Below are 9,808 nucleotides of genomic sequence, written 5' to 3' on the forward strand. Positions count from 1 at the left end.
CCACATGAAACAAATACATGTGTGAAGAAAACCAACCCTAAAACATTTTAAAACACATCCACACAGTTAAAACCCAGGTCAGTTGGCAAAGGCCTGCCTGAATAAAAAGCTATTCGCCTACCAGCGGAAAGACAGCTATGAGGGAGCTACCATACCCTCCCTTTCTAAGGAGCTTCAAAGCTGGGGATCTACTGAAGCCTTCCCCGGGCTGGAGTGCTCCAATGTTTTGTACTATATCCACCATAATCTCTGATAACTGTTTCCAGAGCGGATGGGAAGCTTTGGTCCTAAATATAGGGAGCCCCCCAGCTTGGGAAGGATTCTCTCAATGAGGTATTTATCAGCAGCCATATTGGCATTAACAGTTGCCAGGCCCAGCACTGTGAGTTCCTCCTTCCTCATAGATATCTCAATTGATTAGATTCAAAAGGCAAAATCTAGCTGGAGAATCACAACAGATTGCACTGGGGGGATTATAATTTATCACCATTAAGATTTATCAGCCAGTGGTGGGCTCTTAATTATCCTCTTAATTATCTAGGTTCTTTAAATGCTAATCAAGAGATAGCGAACTCTTTGTGATCTTACCAAGTGTTCAGGTGGCAATTTACTTGGGGGGAAAAAGAAAATAACCTAATGAATACATCTTTAATTGACTAGGAAATGACAATTGGTAACATCAAAAACCCTACCATAACTATATCTCATGATCTGACATGCTCATTGTTATAGCATACAATGATTAATTCATTGGAACTACAGTGTCACAAAATTCTTTGGTGGCTCTAGCCTCTACATTGCTGCAACCGTTTTGGCCCATATGCATTTTTTGCTCAGCCTATGATCTTGACCAGACTTCCCTAGCCTAGTAACCAGCATCCTCAGCCAAAATGACTGTGCTGTCTGGGGGTGATGGGGGTTATAACCCATCACATTTGAAAGATACCAGCCTGGAGAAGGCTGTACTAGGGATATGTTGCTCACACATACAGTATAAGAACAGTTAACTTATTACTATTAATTGGATTTATAAGCTACATTTCCACAAGCTTAAGGTGGCATATGTAATGCTTTCCCTCATTTTATTCTCACAGTTACCTTGTAAGGGAGCTGAGGATAAAAGACTGTGATGAATAGCCCAAGAACACCCGTTGAGTTCCATGGCAAAATGAGGATTGGAAACCACATTTTATGAGTCCTAGTTCAATATTTTAATCACAGCAAGACATCCTGCCTCCCTACATGATTCTAGAAATCATCTAGAAGCTTCACAGATCAATGAGTCCTTCTTTGTTTTCCACTATTTCATGGGTGGAGACCTCTTATTTTCAGCAACTCTCCAATAAGGCAGAGTGAGCCACCTATGAGGACTTCTATTGCATGTGTACGATTTCTCAAAGTGGTTGTGTGCTCCATTTCTGTATATGTTACATGCTCAGGATGTTCCCTCTTCCTCATCCTGAAAGATTTTGTTCCTCTGCCCCTCAAAAACTTGGAAATATTCCAGACTCCTGTCTTCACAAAAGCAAATGCAACAGCAACATTGCATCCTGTGGAACGTCCAAAACCCATAGTCAGATATAAGAAGATCATGGGAAATGAACCTTTAATTCCCAGCTGTCCACGTTAAAGATTAAAGTTTTTACTCATTCGCATCCTGACAGATTCTTTTTTAAAAAAAAAAATACTGATGAAAATGTAGGGCCAAGTTCAACCCTTTGGCCTTATAGAAACATATAGGGATATCAAGGAGATACAAGCAGATATGTTTATCTTTCCAAAGCACGCTCTCAGTAGTGGGTCGTGTGCCAGATGCAGCCACAGCTGCAGGAAGTTGTTTATATGTCCTCCTGACCTTTGCAAAGTGTTGGGAGATGGTAAAATCATGTTTTTATAGCTGATTTGTGCTCTTAAATGAGCACCTTCTGGCAACTAGTTAATAAACATATCAAAATGTATAAGGAGGTCAGATAGCTAGTTAGAGATCTATGACCCAACAACCTTACTTGCTACAGTGATTTACAGGCATATCAAAGCCCATAATGCTTGTTGTTTTTCTGCAAATATTCATCTAGATGACTGGGGTTCTGGCACCTGTATTTACTAAGGGTGGAACTACATGTTATGATCAGTCTCAGACTGATAGTGAAAAAGGCAGTCATGCTGAGTTCTTCTCCCTCCTCTCTACAACTTGCACTGGGGGGAAAATATTATTCCTGTGCCTTATCATATTGTGCATTTTCCTGCCCCTCCCAGAAGCACTCAGTGGTGGTTGTGGCGGTTGAGAAATACCCAATATGATGATGTTGTAAAACCAGTGAGGTTTTGATGTGGACTACAAAGAATCTGATTAAGGGAGAAACTCAATATGGGTTGCTAATTTCAATGGTAGCAGCACCATTCTCGTTTATACTATATCATGCAGTGCTGTTCTAATACTTTCACCTTAAGCAACTACTCTTCTGCCTTTTACTGAAGTCTGGAATGCATTAATATTAAAAAAATTCCAAAGTGCTGTATAGCAATAGTAAAACGTACAGACCCTGTATCCTACTACATATCCACTTAGCAGAAAGTCCTGTCTACAAAGGAATCAAGGATGGCACTGCTTCTTAGGTGTTTTTTGTTGTGTAAGTGAAGGAGGTTGGGGACATTGCGACAGCAACATTTGTGCAAACCATGTGATCCTATGTTACTGCACTAAGTTTGGACTAAGCTGGAACTTTGAGTGGAAGCTCAATAGGAGCATAATATATGCAACATATCAAGAAACCATATGTATACATATAGACAGACATAAAAATACACACGTCAACACAGAGTGGCTGGGATCCACTTTAATAATTACATGGTGCAATGCCACTAGCCTGAAGTACAGCTCTGAACTGCTGCAAGCTAAGAAATCGCCATAGGCGAGAGAGAGAGAGTGAGTGAGTGGGACAGAGACAGAGAGACAGAGACACAGAGAGAGACACACAGAGAGAGAGAGAGAGAGAGAGAGAGAGAGAGAACTATATTAGATATTATTGACCCTAATTCTTGTTTCCCAATATAGAAATAGGGGTAAAATTAGATAGACAATATGTATTTAGTGCTGTAAATGTTTGTGGAGCTTTACAGAGTATTATAAGCAAAAGACAGATTCCCCTTAAGAATTTGTACTCTTAATTTTTGACAGCAAGAGAGATGTCACAGGAGATGCCACTTTTCAGAGTATCTATTTTAATTGTATTTTAATTGTTTTATCTTTTTATTGTATTTTAATTGTATTTTAATTGTTGTAAGCCACCCAGAGACCTTTGGGTAGAGTGGGCAGCATATAAGTTAAATAAATAAATAAATAAATAAATAAATAAATAAATAAATAAATAAATAAATAAATAAATAAATAAATAAATAAATAAAAATGGAAAGGAAAGAGGCAAAGATAGAAAAAATGGCACAGGAAGTCTGGAGAGAGGCAAGAGGAAACGTAATAATATTCCAGTGTATTTTCCTGCAAAGAGAAAAGTTGAACTGGTTTTTCAAAGCCTCCTTCATTCTCTTTGGGCTAACTCAATTTGGTAAAGATCATTCAGAAGCCATTTCACTCAGTCTTGAACTATTCTGATTTGCCTGTTTTGAGACAAATAATAAAGTCTTGCAAAAACATATTCTTATAAAGATGCTTTATTCAAAAGCAGAACCAAAAGTTTAAAAGAGGCTCCACATCATATTTTGAGGAGGGGCAGGTGAGTGGCGTTCTGGACTCCTCTAAGAAGTAAAGGCCAGTGGATTTTCCTCCTAAATAAATATGCAATGGAAACAGAAAAGTAAGGGATACAAAGCTGGGAAAGCAATTTCACAAAATCATTTTTGTGTAATTCTTGCACCCATTTCATAATTTAAAAAAAAAAAATCACAATTTCTTACCTTCTGAAGACACCATACAAATTCCTCTGTGCTCAATTTCACATTACTTACACTCGGTGGGACAAATACAAAAAGGTATTGCTCCTTTAGTACCAACTGCAAAACAATTGTTTTCCATTCATGGAGTGCCACAAGGAAATGATCACCTGGATACTTAAATGTTTTTTAAAAAAGTTACACTGGAATAGATTCTTCAGACAACTTTTCCAGGGATAACTTCATGAGTAGGAACCTGAGGTAAAAAAGATGTCACAGGAAACTCAGGGTGTTACAGATTCGCTGTCTCTGATGGCACAAATGAAGGACACATAACTGGATCAAAAGGAATAAGCAGCGAGCAAGTGGCATGGATCTATCAACTTTATCACTCAGGAGAAACAGTAATCACGTCATTAGCTCAACGTTTCTGAAAATATCGCTTCCTGTCTGAAAACTAATCCTTCAGAAACCTGTTAAGCCTTAGCTTTGTTATGACATTTCACCAAAATCTCAAAGGCTGGTTTGTTTTTCTTTTTCTGTCAACATCAGCGTGTTAATGGGATGTTAGTATGAGCAAACAAAAAAAAAACACCTTCCTCATGGCTGCTAGATGGTGCTAATCAATATAAGACTAGGTCTACAGAGATCAAATCATTTTTTGAAGGTGCATTGGTCTTTCCTTTGCTGGTGTTTCATTTCCAAATGTTTCTGAACGTGTTTAAAAAGACAGCTTTTTGTATGCTATGCAGCATAAAGATATTACTGTGTTTTCTCTCTTTCTCATTTCTCTGGGTATGATAAATAAAAAGGCATTTATGGTCATCAGGGCTGCCTAACTATACTGGATTTTATCAGGGAACTTCTTTCTAGGTCACTTCTTAAACCTTAAATCCCAGCCTTTCACAGTAGCAGTGTTTAGACATATTTATTAGGTGTATATGAAGACATTAAGGCGTTTAAGGTTTTAAGCTGATCTCCAATAAAGATGTGGATATTCTGGAAGATTTTAGATCGAGGCTGCTTCTAGACAAGGTTTTTATTGTGTAACTGTTCTGCCTTACTTAATGGAACGTTATAGGGCATCCAGATGACATTGTCATCTCTCATTTGTAACCCCACCATGTTTTCCCACCATCTTCTCTGTCTTTTCCTTACCATGTGAAAACCTGCTAAGAACTACACAATGTCTTTCGACTGCAATATTAGAAGCCATCCATAAGGAGGCACTAAACTAGAACATCACACATTACAGTATCTTCACAAGAACAGAAATAAGAAAGTTCGTAGAAAAAGCTTAATAGTGTCATTAATTGTTAGTGAGCTCAATGGCTGCCTCTATAAGAACTCACTAACAGGTAAGTGCTTAACTTTCTATTAAATTTCCTGTCTACACATAAAAACATGATGAGGTGATGTCACATAAATAGAATGCTATGACTACACGGTGATTGGAGTTTTTCCTGTAAATTTCTGGGATATCTTGATTGTCTTGATAGTGATTACACCCAAGTTAAACTCAGCTGCCTGAGTGTGCTATCAGAAGCTGAGCAATTGCTGCAATTGTCCCAACTGATGCTTTGGCAGGAGAGCCAGCTTTGCTCCCCTTTCACCTTCTTTCTGTGGGAAAGCAGTGAGGAAGCGAAGCTAGCTCCTTCTTGCCCCATCCTCCTTCTGAGGAGGGTAGAATTTGCAGGAGGAAAAATTCCACAGGCCAGATGGGGTCTGTGTGTCAAGGTTTCCATCTCCTGAAAATAAGCTCTAATGCATTTTGGAGCAAAAATTAATATAAGACCCTGTCTTCTTTTTTGGGGAAACATGGTAATTGCTGTGGCATCACTAGAGGGATGGCACAACTCCACCTCTGTACAACTTTGCCACTTTGTGCTTTTGGTTATTTTAGGTTGCATGTACTATTTGTTTCACAAATGTGGATATATCTTCACCACAAAGTTTGATCATTTTAACACTGCTTTACAGTTCATGGCTCCATCCTGAAAAATCCTAGGTTTTACAGTTTGGTGAAGTATTTAAAATTCTCAGCCGGGGAGCTCCATTGTACTTCCCGAAGTACATCACAAGAGCTATCTAGAAGAAATTATTCAAAGTATCCTTGGATTTCTCGGGATGGAAGTGTGACAACTGAAGTAGCACCAGCAAATATAATGGTTCAGCTACAATCTGAGAAAAAGTGCACTCTTTATATCAATTCCAACTCTTTAAAATGTCTGAGTTACTTTCACATACTACAAACTGTGTAACATAGACCAAGGGCAGGCATTTTGCCACTCCCAGCCTAACTTCAAAAGCTCACTGCAAATGATCAGTTCAGACAAGAATATGGCCTTTTTAGTGAGGGAAATCTCACACATGGAGAAGGCCACATCAGCAGTGGCATTTCCGCCTTTTTGCCCCCTCTTCTCTTTTGGAATCTCACTAACATGAGCTCTAAAAGTCTAACTGAAAAAGAACCATAAAACAGTAACTACTAGTGATAGTGCTCTTTTGTCCTGATGGCATGAGCAAAATGGATGCAGTCACAAGCAGTGCTAATAGCAGCATCTTACTTTCATCCCAATCATGGTCAAGACTTTAAAAATAAAATTACTATATTTATATCCTCTTTTTCTCTCCTCCAAGGAACTCAAGACAGGGCCATTCTATCTAAAATCAAGTATACTGGAAAGAAATACAGAAGCTTAGCCAAAATGATTTTTAGATTTCCTTGTCCTGTGAACTAAAACATTTTATTCTTAGATAGTGCAGAATACTCGTTCCCAAACTAGGGATTACCTGCCAGGAGGTGAGAAAAATTTTGACGAGTTGGTGTGAAGGTCTGGACAGGACCAATTAGAAAAAGATGGTACACTGTGTGTTGAAAGAAAAACACCAATTTTTAGAAGGCATTAAGCTCCCTAATGCAGGAGTGCATTGAACAAAGGCATTTGCCTGTGGAAACTCCAGATCCAAGTGGCTCAAATTACTTAATGAATGGAAGCGTCAACAAAAAGAAAGGTATTCCCCAAAGCCAATCATGCAGCCTCAACAACTATGGTGGGAAGGACTGTCCACCATAAGGGAGTAACTAAAAGCTTCCATTAATTTCTAATCCCCAGATACTGACTGATTCTGACTTTGCTACAGAGTCCCCTTCCCCATGCCCCAAAGTCCTTGAGGCTGCTCTTATTTTCTTGTTCTTCCTTTTAGCCACCATTACTTTCTCCTTCATTTTCTGTATTCCACAGAAGACATGCGGAGATGTGGCTCTATACTACATAAAAGGAAAGAACAAAAGCATCTACTGTAAGTAAAGGTTTTGTTTCTTCAACTAAGAAGAAACCAGACTAATCATGTTTCCTTTCTGTGGGAGGAAGAGGGCTGAACTGATCTCTCCGTGCCCTTTTGCATGCGTGCACGTGTGCACGCACGCACGCACGCACGCACGCACGCACGCACGCACAGAGGAATAACCAAGTGGTGGCTGAGGAAAGAAGAACCAGGATGGGAACTGTGTAGATGACATGAACCCAACAAAGGATGAGCACAACACCCTCTCCAAAGAACATCCAGGCTAGTAACTGGCAGAGGCAGGTACCAGGTGATCAGTCATCTCTCATAAGGCCTCCCTTCCTCCCTACGGGAACATTGCAGTCCATACTGAAGACAAGGACGAGGCTAAGATTGACAAAGCTAAGGTTGTTCTGCTATGCACACTTCCTTGGGAGAAAGCCACCCCATGCTAGCATCCCATAAAAGAGAAAAGCCCCTTTACCTGCTTGTTTTCTTTTGCCTGTTGCAGCACCACCAGAGCTGGAAAAGTTCCTGTTTGGAACGATGAGTCCTAGAATCTCCCAGCCAGCATAGACTGTGTATTGTTATGTTATGTAAAGGATAACTTCATCTTTACCAACAGGTAAAGGAAGATGAGATGGTGATGCAGAAAGAGAAAGAAGTAAGTCTGTATCCACCACTTCCTAGAAGTTACTAGAAATAAGTTGTTACCACTGTATTCTTGAAGTCTTTCATGGCTGGGATCCAATGGTTTTTGTAGGTTTTTTGGGCTGTTTGGCTGTGGTTTGGCTACCACTGTTTGACTCTCTTTTTCAGCCACACTCTGCTGGTGCCTTCCCTTGGAACTGTACATTGAGATTAGGCTTTGAGACACAGCTGCTGCTAGATTTCATAGAATAACACCTATCTTAATCCTAACACACACACCCCATTTTGTTCATTCTACATCAGGAATTCATAAACAGAACCTTACTTTTCCTGGTTAAAAACTGTGAAGAAAGATCACTCTCTAAATCTGCTTTGCTTAATGTCCACAACAATAGAGTCAAGACAGTTGTGAATATCTCTTCTATCCATAGACTGGAATTTTCTGAAAGAAGTATCATTTGATAATTTGCGAAATTTGCTGACAAAAAAACTGTTTCCTGCCTTATCTGATGGGGTTGAGGAAAGGGATGTGTAAAATAGTTAACAAAGCAGGAATAATGAGGAAGAAGCCACAGGTACACTGTTTTCTGTGCAACTGGTAGATTTACATTTCAGTCCTATATAGATCTACTAAAATTAAGCACTATTGAGTCCAGTGTGGGTTGTCTTTAGGAAGATGGGTACAATATTGCCACTTAAACTGTCTACATCTGAGTTCCAAAGTGTCAGCCTAATATGGTCAATTTCTTCGTAGGATTTCTATAACTGCACTATGTATGCACACTTGCAATTCAGCATACTATTTTAATGTCTCGGATGAAGTGGACTATATTTCACAAATGTTCAGGTAATAATAAATGTGTCAGTTTTTAAAATGCCACAGAACATTTTGTTAATGATTTTCTGTCATTTTGAAACAAGTTCATTTCATTTCATTTCACTCTGAGCTACCTCCCAACAACACATTAAAACAAACACTGCTGTACAGACAAAGCTAGCAAGGGGTGTTTCCTCCCAAAAATATACACAGTCAATCTATGTATAATTTGGCAGGAATTATAAAAGCTAAAATCAGGTGCAAAAACATTACAAACCCTTAGACATCAAACATTAAAACTTCAGCCCTAAAGCGTTACAAACCCTTCTCTCAGGGAGATAGTTCCTTCAGTTCATAGCAGTCTCGTAATCACTACTGATTTATTATTTATCTATCACTCAAGCCCATTATATATTGCAGCATACAGTTACTGTAGATATATACTGTATATCTTGCAGCATACAGTTACTGTAGATATATACTCACAGAAACATTGGGAAGCTCCAGTATTATACTCCAGAAACTAATCCACTTCACACTACTCTGCCTTCTAGCCTATATATAAAGGAGAGGGGCCTTTGGCCCTCTAAATATCTGAGATCAAAACTCTTGCAAACTCTTATAATTGGCTGTACTGGCTGGGGCTTCTGGGAGTTGAAGTCCAAAACACCTAGAAGGCCCTAAATTGCCGATTCCTGGAATGGCATCACCATCATCGCTACTGCTGGATGCCCTATGGTAATTAAAAATTCTGGTAGAACTTTTTCAAAGAATAAAAAGTACAGTAGAAGTTGTGTTGTGAAAATATGCTGAAGCAGTCCTGGAAAATGATGAAAAGAATTTGTAATTCTATTCACACTTAGTTGGGAACAAACCAAATTCAATCTGTGGGATTAACTTCAGAGTAAATACTTATATGACTTCTCTGTAAAGCCACAATCCATATTTGGGCTGAGCAGGACTTAACGTCAGAATCGAAACAGATAGGATTGTACAATAAATTCTTTGGTAGGTGTGCCAAAAAACAAACAAACACAAGTCCCTCTACTTAACAAAAGCATAGGGCATGGAGATTAACTGCCCTCCTCATTCTTTCTGTAGGGTACGTCCTGACCCTGCTTGCACTAGTAGAAAAGCTCCTCCTGATTTTATCTTCTCATCAAG

The sequence above is a fragment of the Pogona vitticeps genome, chromosome 5, assembly GCF_051106095.1.
Source record: "Pogona vitticeps strain Pit_001003342236 chromosome 5, PviZW2.1, whole genome shotgun sequence".
In the NCBI taxonomy this organism is placed as follows: Eukaryota; Metazoa; Chordata; class Lepidosauria; order Squamata; family Agamidae; genus Pogona; species Pogona vitticeps.